The sequence below is a fragment of the Balearica regulorum genome, chromosome 5 (genome assembly GCF_011004875.1).
Source record: "Balearica regulorum gibbericeps isolate bBalReg1 chromosome 5, bBalReg1.pri, whole genome shotgun sequence".
Lineage (NCBI taxonomy): Eukaryota > Metazoa > Chordata > Aves > Gruiformes > Gruidae > Balearica > Balearica regulorum.
Genome location: NC_046188.1, coordinates 23,847,764 through 23,868,585, shown reverse-complemented (window position 1 = coordinate 23,868,585; position 20,822 = coordinate 23,847,764). Strand labels below are relative to the sequence as shown.

The window sequence follows — 20,822 nt, the reverse complement described above, 5'->3', positions numbered from 1 at the left end:
ACTATTAAAAGACACCTTAGTAAAGAAAGATTGAGGTGACCTAGCAGCAGTATAAAAGTGTGTTCACAGGAAGAAAATACCAAGCACTAATGGGATCTTTAATTTCCAGAGGAATATATAACCAAAACCAGTAACTAAAAGCTGAATCTAGAGATAGTCAAATGGAAAATCAGGCATGTTTTTAATAGGGAGGGTGATTGATCGTTTATACAAAAATATCAAAAGAAGCAGTGAGTTCTCTGTCTTCCTGTCAGGAGGTTTTTAGGGAGATGTCTTTAGTGTCCTGAAGCACCTTCACCCTGTTTGCCTATGGGAATATATTGTTTTGATGTAGACATGGCTGCATACGTACTGTTCTGTTTTTGTGCTAATTAGAGACCAGCTAAAAGTGAATGAGTGAGTTGTACTCCTGCTGTCACTCCATGTCATTGATTCATTACTAATTTACAGGGGAAAGTACTGTAGCAGATGAGATGCACCCTCATAGCTCTATGGTAGCTTTGTCCCTCTCACTGCAACATGTTCATGGATCAAAATTAAAGTTCAATTTTGAGTATGAAATATCAAAGCCAGGAAGACTTCTAATGATATTCCTCAACAGATGTTGCTTTGGAATAAAATAGCAGTGAGGATGGAGATGAGAGGAATCATTTGTTAGCTGATGAAATGTTGTTGATGATGGCTATTCCAATTGTATCTTCTGCTCTATTGCACACCTAGTTCTTTGACATAGTGTGGTCTCAGCTTCTGGGATCAGCTTTAATTTACTGTAAGCTGAGATGAGCTGTACCCATCGTAGTGACAAAACATGTACCTGAACCTTTTGATGAGGCTGCAGATCTTCAACAAATCCTGGACTTAGGTATTTTTCCCCCTCACAGTTCAATGAACATCTACTTCAAGAGGCAGGGAGAGAGTGAATAGCTGTTTACAAAGATGTGAGCAAAGCTGTTTCCCTCAGGCCAACATACACTTAAAAATCCATTTTAACACATGCACTTATACTATCTGTTTCTCACAGAAGCACACTGTCTGCATAGTGACTCTTACTGCTTGCTAATTCTTCTATCGAAGTAGGAGATGAAAAGGCTACTTACAGTTTTCTTACATTTATTGCTTCCCATCATGATACCTAGGGCTATACATAGATGTGGATAATTCTTCAGTCACAGAGAACTTGAAGGAATGAGGTGTCCACTGGAAAAGACTCTTGCTGGTCCCTTGAGTTAGAACCAGCCAAAGTTGATCTGAGAGGCTTGCTGCACCAACTATGCTAGGGTAAACCTTGCCTGCAATGAAGAATTTCCTTCAAGCAGTTGCTGAGATGTGCAGTGTGGGTTGTATTTAGTAAGGCATTGCCCTGTGACCACATCCAGTTAAAGGAACAAGACCAACACCTCTTTTGCATCAGTGGCTATGGTTTTTTTCCAATAGGCAACTATTTTTGATTGGTGATGATTTAACTCAGTAATTGAACCTCCTAAAACAAACTGCTTGTATACATGGGGTAAATCAGCTAATGGGCACAGACCATACTGCAGTATGACTGTATTACATGTATATGAAGGAGGGGAGTAGTGAGGAGAATGACACCTTTCCTAACAGCACCTTGGGTAGCCATCCAGACATCCCTTCCTGTTAACCGAGTGAAGATGAATAACTCCAAAGTTGATGACAATCAAGGTTAAGCTCTTTCCTCAGACACACTTATTCTCTGCCTATTCTTTGGATGTTCACACTTTGTTCTCAGGTGATGTGGAGCCTGATGGACCCCAAGTTGTGTGTACTCTTTCTGAATAATCTCTTCTGACTCTTTTCTTGCAATACTGTAGTGTACATACGATGTAGAGCATCATTGCTGACATACATACAAGTGTAGAAAGAGAAAATTCCTGAGATCTGAAAGCCATTGCTGAAATGGCCAGAGGTCATTTATCCCACTCAACAGCACTCTGGTCTTTCATTCCAGCTGCAGATCATGATCTTTGGCATGTAATATTTACAGATTTTCAGAAACACTTTATTGTGCTTGTGGTGATTTTCAATATATTTCTCAGCTTGTATGCCTTGTGTGGAAGCACCTGCTTGATTTTCTACGTGGAGATTGTTGTACTTTCCAGACTGAAATGACTAGGACTTTATGAAAACCAAAACTACTTCTTGGCCTAAAGAAAAAATAAAGTTAAATCTTAATGAAATGCATTATAAATAATAACATGTTGCCTTCTATGAAATGGCTTATGATGACTTTTCTTCAAAGTGATGCATTGTGCAAATTATTCCCTTTGTTATGAAAAAAAATCAAGATATTGACTACATAGCAGATTTTCTGTGGCTGCTGAGTTCTTCTGAGGTGTAAGCTTCTCACAGAAGGTGGGGGAACTAGTAGCTCTGATTGAAATCTACTGGGTAAAAGAATCACCTTCTGACCAAGGCAGAACATTTCTCCTGTCAGAACAGTTTCACTCTTGCATTTCCATGGAGGACCACTAGTAATTGGTGGAAAATTAACCACAGGAGTGTTTTTTATACAAGTGTTTCAAAGGCTCTTCTGTACTCTACCATTTTCTGGAAGGAACTAATTCAAACTAGGTAGCTAACCACTCCATTTCCTTGGTGCTTCAGTTCGAAAGATAAATGGCCTTGAGGAAGGCCTCAAGAAGAAGCTGTAAAACTGATGGATTTGCTGTTGTCTTTGTGTGAGTGGAAAGGTTGAGCATTGCTGGCTAGATCCAGGCACCATGCAGGGGTACTGTACAGCTCTGCCAGGGCTGTTCGCTCGTCCGTGCTGTCCCAACCTGGGTTTGCTTGGCGGTATTTCCCGTGTGCTTCACTTCTGACATGCAGCGCTCACTGCTCTCCTTGGCTTCCACACAGTCCGGGCCTGGCATCTTTATCCTGAGCTGAAGTTTGTAGATTAGCTAGTCCATTATGGACAACTGCAGCTTTGACTGTTCCAGTTCACAACCCCAGCTCCTGTAAGCACTTCTGTTGTGGCCTTCAGCATCTCTGCAGTCCTAGTCCAATGCCTTTTGCTGCTGAAAATCAAATGTGACTTACGTTCTGCTTTCATCATTCCTCACAATGTGTTTTTGCCCTGGTGAGCATAGTTGCAAAAATTTGCTCCGAGCTAATCATCTCAGTGCTGAATGATTGGGAAAAGCCCCCAAGCTGCACTGTGGCACTTCTGAAATAATTTTCTCAAGATCATTTAGTGGCTAGAGCTATTTACAATTTCACTTCATTCAGAAATAATTGCAGGAGGGAAAGAACCATAGATGGAGGAAAGAAATCCATTATATTTATGTGAATGCATTATTATTTATTTGCTTATGCACAGAACCACTCTTTTAATAGGCTGTAGGAGACTGTGAGTTCTCTGTTCTCTTTGCATTTAATAAGCCCTTTGCAATCTCCGCAGTTCCTGCAACTGAATGTTTTGAAGGATATTATAAACACAGCTAATCCCCACCTGGAAAATGGTGGGGCCATGCCAGTAAACAACTCTTAGAGGCAGGCAGTTGTACAAACTGTGGAACGGGGAGAAAGGATGCTGGTATCTGTGAGTTATGTGCCATGGCTGCCGGCTGGAGACGTTATCAATATGGCCATTATGCAGGGTTAGGTCCTGATCGCACAGGCCCCTGCCAAACTCCACTGCACTCAGCGGCCCCTGATAGCTGCCTATTGGATGATTGAATAACACTAATGAAAGGAAACACAATTAAATTCCAATTTTTTGGACCTACTGATTGTAAACTATCTGTATATCTTTGAGTGCAACTCCATGATGCCTGGTTTTATACTATGTGGTGTTTTGACTCAGAGTTGGATTCATAACTTGGGCTCCTGCATAAGGTAATGAAAGGCTCTTTTAGTGGCATACAGACTTGTACAAATGTGATTTGCTTTACGTACCTGAATTCTCCACATTGAATGGGTGGGATGAAACTTAACTTTACCAAATGTACAGCAATTATGCTTGTAAGTGGCTATCTACAAATTTATTAATCTGTAACTTGTTTGTTTATGTAAAAGCTACTCATTATTTATCTTGGTGTACAAAAGCAATACTGGATACGAGAGCTGCATAGCAGCAGTGTTCGAAAGGTGTGATTATTGGGAGGGTACTTAGAAGATAGCATAAACCATGCTCTTTAGGGTATTTATCGTGGGACAGATGAACCTTGTACTGGATAGTCATTTTCACACAGCAGTGAAAGCACCTATGTTAAAAATTAATTAAATTGTTTGAATTGTACATAGGAAGTTATGTTCAGATCTGGAGCTCAGTTTGAGTTATTTAGGTCTAAAGGTTTAACTTTGAACCCAGCTGAGCTGATAACGCCTGAACTGTGCCTTTTAGGTTTTAGACATATTATTTTACATGCTGTTATATACATTATTTATGACAGGGATTCCAAAACATTTTAAAGATACATTATCTTTTGGGACATCTCTTCACTGATTCTCAACCCACAACATCCTGGCAACAGTAATATCAATGGCTTGCAAGGAAAAGTGAGATTAGGGATGTGTACATTTTTATCTTTCTTTTTAATGCAGTTCTGTCATTGGAAATAAGGATACAGAGGGAGAACTTTGTGATGAAACTGTTCTTCCCAGACAGCCAAGAAATGTCTTATGTACCCTTTGTGCTCTGCAGACCACAACTAGGGCATTTCTGCTTTATACCACAAATCTATTTTCTTTTTAGCTTTTTATGAAGATGACTTTGCTTTTATATTAATAATATGCTCTCTAATAATATGCTGTCAGCATTATAGCAAGGGCCTTGCATGAAAAATGCATTCCCTTATACTATGGCACACTCTAGTACTTTACTCTTACTCTTAAAACTATGGTGAGTGGAACTGTGTCAGTCCATAACTGCAGAACTAAGTCAGAATTCTGATGTGGTCTGACATTGACATCATAGGATTTTCATTGTACTTTAAGGTATACTTTCCAAAACTGTGGTTCTCTAGGTATTTAATATTCTGCATTATACTAAAGTGTATCTCACGTGATGGTCACTTGAAAGTCCACAGTAGCGTTAAGGTTGCAGTAGAAGAATGTCTACTCAAAAAAGCATGTTCATCTGCTACATGAGATAAAGGAGAATCTTTGTCAGTGTTAATTAACTCTAATACACAGCTGGATGCTCCTGATCATATCCAGTCATGATCAGATGTCAAAATGAAAATAAATAAATAAATATTATAATAAGAAGAAAAAGTATAAAACCAGTGCAGAAATACAGTTATCCTCTTCCTGAAATACATTCCCATGGCCCAAAAATCTTCCAAGGTCAGAGGTTTTATTTACATCTTTGAGTTTAAATCATCAGTGGAATTTTCTTCTGTGAATTGGTCTAATGACTTTTTCAGTCCATTTATACTTGTGGTATCCTGCAAAATGGGTATTACAACTGTAATTATGAATTATGTGGAAAAAGCCTTTCCTTTTATTTTTCATAAAGCTTTGGCTTGCTGATCTGGTGTCTCTTCCTTATTGTGGAATAGTGACTAATTATTCCCTATTCATCTTCTCTGTGCTTTTCATGGCATTGCACATTTCTCTTGTAAATCTTCCTAATCGTGTCTTCCAAGTTGAAGAATCTTAGTTTCATTTCTCTTTGCACATAAATGTTCCTCCTTTTGCCCTTTTCTGTACCTTCTCCAGTTCTGTTGTTTCTTTCTGAGGTGGATATGACTTCTACTACGATAATTTTCCCTCTGCAGAAAGAACTAGTATATGTGTTTGAAATATATGCAGTTAGATGTACAGTTTATCAGTAAAAGGCAGCCAATTTCAAGCACGGGTGATTATCCTCTATTGCTCAAAGGTGTACCTGAAGCGCACCTCTGTGCAGACCTGATGGGTACTGATAAAGACCCCAGCTCGCATACTGATACGCACAAACTACAGCCCGTCATGGCAGACTCTGCTGCAGGTTCCACAATGCAGTTTAGAAAAGCTTATCCACATCCCACTGCCCTCATTCAAGACCATTGGATTTCAGAGCACTTTGGATTATGCCATAGCAGAGATTGAACTGGACCTTGGTAGGTTTTTTTTCCCCTTCTTGGCACACCACCGTAGGCTTTTCCCTCTGATAACAGAAAAGGAGGGAGAGTTTCCTAGAGCTTCACCAGCTTTATCCTCTATTCTGTCTCAGTTCTTCTAAGATGGTGGTGCAAGGATTTGAAAGCCTTAGAGGCTTTCTACAATGGGTGGGCTTTTGGGAATGCCAGCCTTCACTTTTTACTAACGCATGTAGCGTTATGAATGCCATACTTATTTATACAAAAGTAATTAATGGTCTAGGATTTGAATCTTCTCTCCTTCCATGTGTGGACTAAGCCCCTCTTTTTTCCTAATCAGATGACAGTACTTGGGCTCTTGTGTAAAAAATATTCTCTCAACTATAAATCATCCTAGAAAATGGAAGAAATACAGGCAAATGAAATGACATTCCTCCACGTCCCCATACAAAATAAGAAATTGCTACTTAATATTTGAGATGGGCAGGGAAGGCAGGAACTGAAAAGATAAAACAGAAACAAGGATTTCATAGAATTCTAGTACACATTTAATGTGGTGCCTTGATTTGTTACCTAAAGTTAAATAACTGCATATTTGTAAGGAATAACTCTTTTATAATAACATTAGCCTCAGTGGTAGAATCCTGTAGAGCAACTTGTGTAATATTTGGATCAATTTCCGTAAGTGAAGATACCAAGTGCCTACATTCATTTACAGAGTATTTTGCCCATATGCGACACTGGCACAGCTATTCTGTTGCATCCACTTTTTAAATTCTAATCTTACTAAGCTGGAGTATATAGACATTAAGTATCTTGGCATTCCTCCTGTGGGTGGAAGTCACCTTCAGGGAAACCAGAAGGGTTGTTATTCTTGCAGAACATAAAAGGGACTGACTAATAAGAGAGCAATGTACACAACCATTTCATCAGACTCTGAAAGTTGTCCCACCCTTACAGGAGTCGCAGAGAGTATCTAATATTCTATTTAGAATCAGTAGGATTTTGAAAATGGTCTTCTTGTTTCAAGTCAAAGGAGAGGTGAAGTTATATGTGTTTCTGTGCAAGACTGTTCAGCTGACTGCTTGTTGAGCACAAAATGTTCTTGTCCCTTCAGAGCCCTTGCATGTTTGTCTTTGGATTTTACCTAGTCTCATTTATAACAAATGGTAAATGGTTTACAGAGAGTTCATATGTGATGAATAAGCATCATGAGGAAATATTGCTGTTAGTCACAACACATCAGGGGAAGACATTTTACTGTGATTATGAGCCGTGGCTATTAAAACCTATCATCCAATGAACTTCAGTATACTCTGTGATACTTGCTTGGACGCTTGTGACAACATTGATTAAGCACTAATTATTTATAATTGAAATAACAGTATGAAGAGTGACTCTACAACTGATGAGAGCAGGAAAGTAGCTCTCACGAGACAGGTCAAAAAGCATACTTACATCTCATATGCTGACCATCCATCACTCTTAAATTTTAAATCATCACTCATCAAAGCTGCCGGCAGCTAATGTCTACAAGTCATGCTGTGATGACAGTCTCCTGATTTTCATAACCAGGAAATCATGAAATAGTTAAAAGATGGGCAGAAGAATTGCAGTAAGATGGCAGGGTCTGCTATTTCTCCCAGGAATTACTGGAGAAGATAATAGGGAAATGGGATTTCAAGTTGTGAAAAGATTGGATTATAAAACAGAAAATCTTTGTGCAAAATTAATGTTCATTTGGCCAATAATAATTTACACTAATTTCCCTCCACAAACATTGTCTTATGTATTTGAAGGTACAACAATGAGTAGGAAGGTCATACTAAGAAGGTATATCAAGAAACAGTGCAGTCTGAGACACCCTTGCTATGTGTAGCCCCTTGAGGTTTGGATGCATAGAAAGAGGAATTCCCCACTTTGTGAGGAGCGATACTTGAAGAAATCCTGCCCACAACATCAATCTGCCTGTCTCTGTTGCTCTGCATTTTTAACACACCCAGTGATGTGGTATTTAGAATGGAGTATATTCCTGTTTGGAATGAAAAAAAAAAAAAAAAATTATTAAAATGAAGCTGATGAGGAATGAGGACCTAGTCAGAGGTTCTAATTTGCAATTCAGCTCCTGAATTTTGTTCTACATCTAACCCTTCTGACAGCCTTACAGTAAATAAACCTATCAGTTTTCTTTGAAATATGTCAGCCAGCATTGTGCAAGTAGGTGAAAACACAGCTCGTGGAAATAATGGGACTTGCCCCAGGGAGCAAGCAGTAAGTTGATAATAAAGATATCCTGGTTCCTAGTGAACTACTTACATTAACCATGGGAGAGAAAAAAATCAAGGAAATAACAAAGAACTAAAACCGTTTAATAAAAAATGTAGTAGAAGAAATAAAGATAATAATTATCATAGTGTTAACTACAGAGTATGGAATTCACTAGCAAATCAAAGTGGTCATTTACAGAAAACTATACTGATATTCCTCAAAATTATACCAAATTCATAACTATTCTGCACTGGTATAACTCAATAAATGGTATTTCAGATAATGAACCTGAAATATAAAAATGGAAGGCCCCACAAATATTAGTGTGTAAATTAGAGACAGGAGAGACCTAATAAGCCATGTCAAGCATGTTGTGTGAGTATATGTGGTGTGACTTATGATTTCTTATGGTACTTCCCATCTAGAACATTCCTGTGTAGTGTTTATTGCGAATTCAGAATTACAATCTTTCTCTAGGGGTTTTAAGACCATTGGTAGAACTCTGCTTTGAAGGCAGGGTTAAAAATGGTTAAAGCCCTTCAGGAGACTTTAAGAGGAATTTCTGAAGCTCCCAGTGAATTGTGTTGAGTCCCATTACTTTCTACAGGATTTTTATCTGTTCCAGTTAAAATGACCAATAGACTAAGGGATTTATCATTTTCCTCTGAGAGACGATTTCATAGACAGATAGAGCTCACTCTCAAGAAGTTTTTTTTGCTAATGATCCTTAATTTTCCTTTTATTGCTCCCCTAGAATTTTTCACAAACAAATAAAACTCTGTAATTAACCATGTTTCCTTCAGTGTGGAAATGATGGCCATAGATTACATCTCTTGCTGTCAACAGCAGGTTTTTATTCTCCTAGGAGCAAACAACAAGGCGCTTCTCATTAGATACAATTTGCAGGTCTCAGAAGGCTTGATTACCAAAATTTGCACAAACCTGTCTCTCTATTCCCAGAATATAAAAAGGAAGAAGATTTGGCCAGAGTACTGGTCTTTAAACCTGTAGCTCAGCATCTTAGCAGGCATAGGTCAGCAAGGAGAAATCATCCTTTTAATGCTGATTCCCAGAACATAATTAGTACCCGACTATTAAGAGGCAAAGAACATGTTTTGATTCTGACATATGTTTGTGCTGCTCTTCTGATTGCTGTAAGGGAGCTGCAACGAGAATGATCTTTTCAGTCCTACATGATTTTGAAATGTTTGTTGCCCATATTCTGATAAGGAAGGTATCCTGGCACAGGTTTATCTGTGCTGATAGTGGGCTCCGTGGCTGTAGGGAAACGTTGATACCATATTTCAGCATCTCTCATCTCAACATCTACTCTTTAGCAGATTGAAAAGAATAATGGATACTTGAGGTGCTGTATTGTAGTGAATTGTCAACGGTCAGAAAGAGGGATTCTAATGGGGATCATATGTCTTGTCTTATATATCATCTTGTACTAAACATGTATTATCTTTTCTCCTTCCTTCCTCCTCTTAATTTTTTTTCTTGCAAACTTGCTTTGACGTGTTTTCTTCTTTCCTCTGTCCATTTTTCACTCTTGTCACACCATCTTTGATATTGTCCCTTTTCTTCTCACACATGCTCATTTATTTTTCCTTTTTATTTCTCTTCTGTTTTCATATCGTCTTCTCCGTAATTGTGGACCAGCCAGGCAAAAAAGTACACTCCATACTTTAGACAGTTTGGAAAGATAAATTTGGAAGTACTCACTGCAGGATGAAATTGTGCAGGAGTTTTGTGGAAATGGGAGAATTTTGGATGACAAAATGTGGAGATGTATTTTGTGCTCCAAGTTTGTGGCTGTATGTGGTATCTCTGTGTTCTGAATGTGGCATTAAGTCCACTAAATCCTGCACTATGTTATTATCAGTGGGACCACAGAGGAGATTCTGGAACTGTAGATTTCTGATCCATATTTGGTATAATCACAGTAAATTGAAAGATGTGTTCCCACATATAAGATACAAGAAGGGTAATTTATGATGTTTTCTGATGAAATGTAAGGATTTGAAGAGGTGATTAGTACTTTCCTGAGAGCACACTACAAGTAGATGCAAATAGCTGTGCAGTTTGTATTCTAACTGGTAGATTTTATCTGCAGAGCCTGGCAATTTTTTCATCTAATTCTAGTTAATTGGTATATTGCTATCCTGTGTATCTGGATTTATCTATTATACCCATCATGACTGTGTATGGCCATCTTATATAGATACATCTTATAGTTATGTTCTGTAAACAAGGGGAGGGGAAGTTGCACTGGCTAGACTTTTGAAATTTCCTTATGTTGTCAGTGAAAAAGGCTTCTGATGAGTCCAGGGTGAAAATAAAATTAATGTAATGTTCTCACTGCAGTCATTGGCACTAGACATCACTGGAAAACAGGGCAGTAATGAAATGAAATAATATCCACAGTAAAAATATAAACCAATAATTGATTATAACTTAAAATCATGATTCTCATTTATTCCAAGGCCTTTTTATGAAGTGATGGTGGTGTAAAAGATGTACAGAGGCACTACAGAAGTACTTGAAAAAATACCTCTTCAAGGTTCCTTTACATTAAGCAAGTAATGTGACCTCAGTATAAATAAGAATGAGGTACTCCATATATGCAGAGTGATTTATAGTGAGAGATGCATAGGTCTGCAGCTTGATGAATGCACCAGTAAAGACACAACCAGTAATGGATACCCAATAATGTGCCTGTTTGGGCCTAGGTGCTACAACTTCTTTGCTGCTGGAAGCAAAATGTCTGCATGCTGCTATTTTTCATTGCTTTGGAAAAAATACTTGAAAGAATCTTAACAGTGTGTCATCTTCTGTAAATCAAAAGCAATATAGAATTTCTACCTTTCTTTTCTCTACTGTCTCCACTTGGTGCCTTCCATTTGCTCCAGTCTCTATAGGGTTGTGTTGGGCACGCTCCTCCCATCTGACTTCATTCTTACCTTCTCTTCAGCCATCACTTCCTTATCTCATGTGCCAACTATGCAGTTTTTGTAAATCTGATTGGAAAAATACCATATATTTGCGATGTTCATTGCAGCTCTCTTCCTGTCTTGCTCTTTCTTGATGTTGTCTGCTCCTGGGGTCCTATGGATCTTGCCAGTGACCCTATCCTGCAGTAGCAGCTTGCAGCATTGCTAATAGTGTCTGAGCTTTCTGGAAAGCTTGATCTCAGTGAGACAGTTAGTGAGCCCCACTCTCTCTGGTGACAGTCCATCTGCTGAAATCTTCTGATGCAGGACTGTCTCTGACTCCCTTCTCACACAGATTTTTTCCTCTATGTAACTCCCATGCACACAGTGGAGGTAATCTTTCCTGGCACTGGTCTAAGCAGAAGACAACTCCTACCCAATGACTGCTTTTATTTTGCTTTTCATATGGTGCCTATCATTCTAGTGTGCTTGGTATGAACAATACGGTACACTGCTGAGGTCCTGGAGCATGTCATTGAGATGCTGGAGCATGTCCAAAGAAGGGCAACGAAGCTGGTGAAGTGACTGGAGCACAGGTCTTATGAGGAATGGCTGATGGAACTGGAGTTGTTTAGCCTGGAGAAAAGGAGGCTGAGGGGAGACCTTACCATTCTCTCCAACTACCTGAAAGGAGGTTGTAGCCAGGTGGGCGTTGGTCTCTTCTCCCAAGTAACAGGCAATAAGACAAGAGGAAGTGGGCTCAACTTGTGCCAGAAGAGGCTTAGATTGGATATTAGGAAAAATTTCTTCACCGAAAAGGTTGTCAAGTATTGGAACAGGCTGCCCAGGGCAGTGGTTGAGTCACCATTCCTGGAGGTATTTAAAAGACACGTAGATGTGGTGCTTAGGGACGTAGGTTAACGGTTGGACTTGATGATTTTAAAGGTCTTTTCCAACCAAAACAATTCTATGATTCTATAATATTGTATATATGTTTTTTCAGAAGTACAGCTCAAGAGAGCAGCTTCGCTCCTGTAGTCACAACTGTGGTGTTAGAGCTAAAGCACTCAGTAATATTCTGGTTGGCCGTGCCTAGTTAGCAGCTGCACTTGTTTTTAATAAAGGTGGCTAAGGACCACAGGAAACTCTGTTTTCTGTCTTGCTGGGTGTCTTTTAGCTGGAACTCAGCAAAAGCTAAATGACGTATAATCTCTAGAATACTTTGTACATATCTGACTATGCAAAATTAGGTTATGCTCTATGTCAAAAAATGAAGAAAGGATTATACTGGACTCTGAAGTTTTTTCAACTGTTTCTAGAGATTTTTCTGTAGAACTTCTTGTCTGTGGTGCCTTTGATCTGCTCGTATTGGGGCATTTGGATTCTGTGGTGTTTAGGATGATCTGTCTTCCAAACCCGAAGAGGAGTATTTGCTGTTTGTTTCATTATCTGGCAGGGTTGCTTATAGAAATTAAGTGAGTGTACCCAGGCAGATAGGAAAGATCACATTGAGGTGAGAATCTCCTCCTTTTGCTGCTCCAGGAGATGTTTCAAGATGTAATGAGAGTGTCCATAATGCAGTAGAAACACATAACTTCCAAGCAAGCAAAGTGATTTCTTGTTCTTAAAAACTTTTTGTGTTATTTTGTCTTCTCCAACTTTCATTAGGGCTTTTTGATCAGTAGTTAATGCAAGCAAAATTTAGCTGGTTGGCTAAAGTTATCAGAGTTATGCTTTATGTGACTTAAACTCAAGTCTGCCAACTGTGACAAAACAAAACAAGCAAATGCAGCCATATGTCTGTGTCTGGATCTTCTCTCTAATGGATTTGTGTCTGCCTTATTTTCACTTCCATGTGATGTTATCGAACTACCTGTTTTTGCTGGAGCTGGGACTGCTCCCTCAGCATGTACTACTGATCAACTCTGCATTTCCTGGCCACTTCAACGCACCATTTAGATTAAGATATCTGTCCAATATGCCTCTTGAAACACTCACCGTAGCTGCTCGGGATCTAAGGACTTACTAAGATGACAAACCACAGACAGATAGCTTAAACACTGGGATGTAGCTGAGACTTTGACTTAGAGTTGGGATCTAGGAAACAACCTAAATAAACGAAAATTGTCAGCATGTTTGTTTTATGTCTCATTCAAAAGGGGACCATTCCAGCAGCACTGTGCCATCAGTGAAGGAATAGTATAAAAAGAGAAAAGTCCTTTTTTACTGAGTCATTGACACTTTTGGTAGTGCAGTGCCTAGTGGGGACATTGACTGATTATTAATTAGAGGGGTGAGAACTGTCAGAAATCACTCCACAGTTAATTTCTCAGGTCACCTGTCTTCCAAGTACCTACCAGACACACTCCAGACCTTTTTTAACTTGTGAGATCACAGCATCTCAGGATAAGAAGCCTTAAGAAATCATCTAATCTGTCCTGCCTGAAGGCAGGATAAACCATACCTGTGTCATTCTGGACGGAAGGTGATCTACACCGTTTGTCGAGAGATTGTTTCCAGTGACAGCCACTCAACAACCTCCGCAGGCAGTCTATGCCAGGGCTCCAGTATTTTAATTAATGGAAAGCCTTTCCCTATATCACACTTGCATCTCCTTCACTGCAGCTTAAATCTGTTATTTCTTGCCTTATCCACCCTGGATGAGGAGAATGGCTTATTCCCTTCATTGCAGCAGGCGTCAGGTACCTGAAGAGTATTATCATATCTCCCCACTATTTGTTCCTGATAAGTGACACCAAACAGAAGCGTATATGGAAAAAAGGAGGGTTGGTAAAAGCAGAAAGAAAGATGAACAGCTCTCAGCCATCATGAACTTAAAGCTCACGTTTAGATTCATTGATGGTCTAGGCCTATTTAGTTTTCCCACTCTAATGGCTTTTTATACCAAAAAGGAATCTGGCCTCAGGTTTTTGTTATAGATATAGAATTTAACCTATTTGTTTTTTTCCTGTCTGGTATCCAAACCACATGAATTAATTTCTATAGTTTGTTTTTCCTTCTTCCACATAAGGACAGATTAAAAGGAAGAGGTATGGAGGGAGAAAGGAAAAAAAAAAATTAAGCTTGTATTTTTTATTTTTCTGGGGTTTTTTTTGCAGAAAATTACCCAGCAGTAATACTTGGTGTAATTAGAGTGTGTCTATACTGCATGGATTAGACTGATTCCATGATGCTTTTATCAGTAACTTCAATTTTGTCATTGACACCATTGTAAGCTAAACCAGTGATGAAAATATTAGAGAGAGCAAGAGAGGGAGAGACAGCTAGAAGCAATTCAGCTAATGGAAAGTGTACTGAGTAAAATGTTCTGCTTTTGAAGTATGCTGACATCTCATTTTTTTTTTCCCTTTTAATCCAAACTTGTTTATCTGCTGAGGTAAACAGGAGCTCAGAAACAGGTTTTGCCTTTCTCTTAACCTCCTCTCACCCAGCCAACTAAGCAATGATTTTAGCATAGACTTATAAAATGCATGCTGTGCTATTCCCCCCACCCTCATCTAATCTTTTTCTTTTCTACCTCCATGCGTGGGTGTGTTTTCTTCCCTTTTTCTTCCTTCTTAGATATGTGCTTTGCAACGCATTGTAGCTTAGTCCAACAATAAAGGTGTTAATTAGCTCGCAAGCACCTGGCTATGCATTAGTTCATATGTCTGTTGTGTCCCTACTGGGCAGGGCAAATAAAGTATTAAATCATATTTGCTACTAGAATTATTAACAGAGTGCAATTTATACAAGGGGTCTGCTGCTATTGTGATCAAAAGAGAATGATAAAAGATGTCATGAAGCATATGCAGGTTTTTGGTACTGTCTGAAATTTTTGAACATTTGGAAATTTGCCTTGGAACTTGATAATGACTAAAGAAATCCACTAGAAATACCTTGGCTTCTTAATGTACATCATAGTTGTTTGACCTGTCCTCATCTTCTCCCTCTGACTTTATTGGCTTCAGTGTATCCTTTAGGGTCATTTGATCATAAGTTCATCTTTCGTAGTTTAAGCTCTGGAATCATTTACATCCTGCTTTACTACTGAACAAATTGTGCAGAAGGGAAGCAAGTCTCTCCTGGATGTGGCTATCAATGCTACCTCCTTGTAAAATAACATGGGGACACCAGGAAGTGGGATGCTTGTCAACCCTGGCTGAAGATGTCTGGGAAGGGATTATTGCGTCTGTGTTGTGCTTGTTCCTGGGGAAGTAAAAATGGGATGCTTAAGCAGGTGGGAGAAGGGTTAGGAAGGGCCATGTGGAGAGAGCCTCTTCCCATGCTGTTCACTTAGTGCGTCTACTTTCAGTCTCTAAATAACAAAGGGTCAGCTCTGGGCTCTTTCATGTCGTGGAAAATCAACTCCCTTCCTGCATTTGGGGAAATAAAATACCAGAAATGGTATCTTACTGCACCAACTCTAGATAAAGTGCGTACTAAAGTATATAAAAGAGGTAACCAATACTGTGTCTGCTCCAGGATTAAAGGCAGAGGCAGTCTGTGAATTAGTTACTATTTATAGATAACATTTTAGAGGCAGACTTTTGCAGTGAAGTTATACTTCTGATCTTTTAGTCTTACACAGAGAGTTTGCATTATCCTTCAGTTTCACTGAATCTGGGGAGAAAGGTCTGAGTTCAGAGTTTGCCCTCTGTTTACAAGCAGAGTATAACATTGTATACCTAGGGAGAGGGGCTGGAGTTGGATTCCCTGTTTTCTTTTCAATTTAATTACTCGGCTCTGAGTTTCTCCTCTGCCAGCATTAATGGTATTTCTAATCAAACAGATGTGTTCAAACCTTTTAATGGGTGGTGGAAGGAATTTAGTCTCTGTTGACTCTTGTGGAGTCAAGATTGCTCCTTCCGTGGCAATTGGGATAAGTAAGCATAAAGGTGCCATAGGAAGAAAAAGACAATCAGTGGTCTTTGACCTCTAAGCAGAACATTCTTAGGTGGGGGGCACAGAGGATGTTTTCATTAGATGCTGCTGAATTAATGCATGATGAGTAATTAAACAGTGGGAAGTGCAGGAGGAGGGCAAATAAAAATTGCTTCTGTTTTTCACTGGAATTTTGTTTTGACAGAGATCTCCTGGGCATGTATCTTGCTGATGGTTGTGTATTTTTAATATGAGCAAAAATTTTGAGATGTGACAAACAAGAACACATTTCTAGTTGTTAAAAAACATTTAAAACACGTAGAATGAAATATTTCTTAAGTCTTGCCAAAACCTGAAACAAATTGCAAAGAAGTCCTCAGTGCTGTTTTCTGCTCACTCTGGAAGAGTCTCAATGGTACGCTGTAATGATCTGTCATCTGTGTGACTGCCTGCAAGAAAATTAGTAATATATTCCAGCAAAACCCATCAAGTAATAATGATGTAAAATGCAGCACATATAACTTTTAATGTACTTTGTTTGTATAAACTTTCTGGCCCCATTCAGCAAATGCCTTAAAGTTGTTCAGTATTTGGGAGGAAAACATCACAGCTGCAGCCTGTTAAAGGCTAAGGAGCAGCTTCATTATTTCCTCCAGCTGGGGCTCAGTGGCCAGCTGAATTTGGATGCTGTAGAAGAGGGCAGCCTGGCCAGATGGGAAACCATAAACCTGTTTAACAGGGAGGAAGTATGGACTGTGAAGCTGGAAAGATACCTTGGATATTGGTGAGTGATAAGAAGGCTTAGATATTTAAGGCAGTAAACTTAAGGAGAGAGAAGGTACTTTGGATTCGTCTGCCTTACAGAAGAGGAGAAATGATGATGGTGGTGACACAGCATAGTGGCTCTTGGGATCTAAAAGGTCTGAGGATGGGCTGCCTAGTTGTCTCATCTTTGAGTTATTGTATTGAACTAAGATCTTGATTAAGGATGATCCTAGCAAGAAAGCATGTGAATGATAAAAAGATTAGTAGACTAAGCCTGGCCAGTTGTACCATTAGGAGGGGAATAGTGGGATAAAATGCCCTTCTTGGAAGGTAAGGATAAGAAAATGGATGTTATATGGTAACTTGATAATTATGAACTGCTATAGGCAGAGCACTGTGGAAAAGAGGGCTTTCCTAGGTGGGTGCTGCAAGCTGGGAGGGCTAACCTGCAAAGTAGGGTCTAGAATTAATGCTGGGATGCTGGCAGTGACTAGTGCCTAGGCTGGCATGGATTTTTAAAATTTATTTATTTTTAACTCACCTTCCTAGCATTTAGAGAGGATGGCATTGTGTTTTTACTTCCTGGAGTAGAAAGGCTATGATGTATTTCTAACCTTGCCTATCCCACACCCTAAGTGACTGCCTTTGCTGATCAGCTGTAACTTGACTAAATGGCTGAATACTGGAATGAGTTTGCATTTTGAATGCTAGGACAGGGCTCTTGCTGCATTGTTAGATGTTAGCTCAGTTTCTTGTTTTCCTTTGTTGAGGTAAGTGTATATGAAGAAGGGAGAGACACACTTGGGATTAAAGAGTTCCTTCACCTTTGTCTGTGCCACCAAAACAGCATGTCGAGTAATAGGTTAAATGGAGTAGAGGCCGCTCACAGGAGGCTAAGATGCATTAGGAGTGTTAAAATCCAGGTTGAATGTTTCTTCTTCTGTAGACTAAAATAGCTTCAGAGTGCTTGAAATACAGATATTTGTCACAAAATAGCTGTTCTGGGGGAGAAGAGAAGAGCAACCTGTCCTTTCCTCCTCATCTCTACTCATCATAAAGAAAAGGAGTTATGAGTTAATCTTTGTAAAATAAGTGGCTGTGCTGTTTATGAATGGAAACTTCAATGGCAGCTAACTTGCCTCTGGACAGTACTCTTCTGCCTTTGGTGCCTGTAGTTTGACTCCTAAAGCCAGTCTATCCCAAGGGTGGGCTGACTTCTGAGCTGGTGTGAGTTTGGGCAACAGCTGCTTCTCATGGGCTCAGCTTGGGTCCTGCATTCTGGTAAGAACTGGTGCTAATTCCTGTCAACTCTATCAACTTCTTCAAGTCTTTCTCGTGGGTAAATTGAGTCTTCAGAAGATCACACAGTGTTCCTGTAATTCTGCTTACAGGCAATTGTTGCCAGCAGCTATCAGGGTATTTTCTGCCGAGCCCTTTACAATAATAACCTCTGAACAATATATGGCAGTGGAAAAGGTGACAAACTGAGGTAAAAAACCCAAAGTATTCGTTAAACCTTGTAGCAAGAGATGCTGAGAAGCTATTTAGTGCTGCACATTATTTCTTCATCACTTGATTATTTTACTGTTTCATTTCTATTTACATACCCCGTTGATTCTTTTGCATCTGGGTTTTGCACAATTCTTTCAATAACATACGGTTCAGTGACTATAATTACAGGATTGTTAAAGTTTACATTTCACTATTCATCTTGTTATCTCCAGTAATGGAAGGTTGAAATAAATGCACATAATTACATGGTTGGTCCTAAATTATTTTTGTATTGCTGTCACTGGGACACACTTGAAAAGCAAAACTTTTACTCATTGTGTTTGTGGTGGGGTCTGTCTGGCAAAATAAAAACAATACCTGTAGCTGAACCCATCTGTTCTGGTGTCTCTGTGTCCCTGCCATTGAAAGCTAGGAGTTTCATACCATTTCAAAATAGGAATAGATAGCTTATACTGTTGAAATGCTTACTCAGTGAATTATGTGCAAAGGTTTTTCTACTTGGTATGTGCAGGTGTAATTTATCTGCATATGACAGATCTGTGTAAATGCCAGAGATGAAACAGCTGTAGGGTTTTTTTTACCTTCAAAAAAAAAAAGTGCTATGTCCTGAGGTCACAAGGTTGAGAGCAAAGAAAACATGAGCAAAGAGGACTCCTAAATTAAATTCTGTGCAGATTCTGTTATCTTTTGTCTAAGATCCCATACCTTACTGCATAGTGTACACAGCACTATCCTCCTGCTCGCTGGCCAGGATCTGGCCAAGGGTGTATTTCTGTGCTGCTGAACTGGTGTCAGTAGTAGTCTTATTTTAAGTGGGAGAATAGAAGGGGGAGTGGGATAGAAATGAAGTTAATATTTTGCTAGTTGCTTCATAAAATTACGTGCTCTTTTTTATGGAAATGGTATTGAAAGCTTGTTCTGACTCCCAACATCAGTCTCTTGACCCCTTAGGAAGATGAAAAAAGCTTTCTTTAGCTTGGATTCAGGTCTGTGGTGAGGTATCTAAGATGATCTAATCTGTGCTCAATATCAAAAGAACAGTCTGTCTAAAGTTGAAGTCTCTATGGTTAGAATAGCTGGTGTGTGTATGTATATATATTTTAATTGGAGACTGGATGAGTTTTGTGTAACTTATCTAATGAGATCAACTAAAGTGCACAGGTTGACAGAAATATATAATAATTATTTCCTGGTCTGTCTATAGTTTTCCTAATCCCTAAGGTAGAGGTTAAAAGACTTGTGGCTCACAGGCTGAATTTAACATATAGCCCCTCTACAGGGTTATAATATGAGAATCCTCCTGAAACTATGAGAACTTACTTGTGTCCTGGCATTCCAAAAGGATCATGTTTGAAATGAATGCTGAGCAGGACAAGGTACCCCAGCCTTGCTTTAAAGTTACTGATGATGTGTTTGAGTATCATGCTTGTGCAAGGGAGAACTTAAAATGTCTTTCAAGAAGCAGCGTGCTCTGACTACAGGAACAAAAAACACTTGTACTTTTTAAATGCTACTTAGTATTCAGGGTTTTTATCTGCTTGTGAACACTTATGAACCACTAAATGGGCAGAGACTAATAGATAGTATTCAGAGAAGAACTAAGGATATTCATAGATAATTTGTAAGTGGAAAAAGTCCTGCATAAAGTCAATAAGAAAACAAACAGTATCTGTTGATGAATCATAGCAGTAATGCATGGTGAATGCTGCAGGAATCGGTCTGAAAGCAGAGTAATCCCAGCCAAGCATCTGCTGAACACATGCAAGTAACGTACACATTGGTGAACTGGGAAACTCTGCAAGAACTTGGAAGTTTTCATTACGAACCTTTCTACTGAGAAATAATTCAAGTCAATGACTTTTGCACTACATGGTCAAAAAGGACGAGGTTAGTGGGTAATTTAGTGATAACCTAGTCTTTAAAACAAGAACTATGTGGAAGTGACGTCTTGACTGCGGAACAACTGTGAAAGTTTCTTAGTAGTGAGAGATGTTTCCTAGCCCCAGCAGAAGGTGGACTAACTCGATTTTAGGGTGACAGGCGCTTGGTTCAGCACTGAATGCGTAATTACTCTCTGCTGTTAAGTTTGCTTCCTTTGTTTGAAGCCATTCCTATCGCTTGTTGTTCAGACCTCTAGCTCTGGTTTATCCACCCTAATTCTTTAGGGCTGCTGTTGATTGTCTTACAAGCTGCTGTGAAAGGATGTGGAAAAGCTGAGCTGGTCACAGCCCCACAGATGAAATTCCCCTATCTCCTGCACATTAAGTACAAGGTAGCCCGCTGCTTTTGTGTGTATGGACTGAGGAAGAGTGTGGGGGCAAATGTGGGAGGAATGATAGAGCAGGCGGCTTGCTGCCTCCAAAAATGGTTGCTGTGGGTGCATTGCCCCTTGCCAGGATGGAAACTAAACCCC

The 20,822-nt window shown here is 39.3% G+C and overlaps 1 protein-coding gene across 9 annotated transcripts in view; it reads left to right on the top strand.

Moving 5' to 3' along the window:
* NRXN3 (neurexin 3) overlaps positions 1 to 20,822 on the top strand; it is a 1,011,514-nt gene that overhangs the window by 681,014 nt on the left and 309,678 nt on the right. The gene's annotated exons all lie outside the window — the stretch shown is intronic.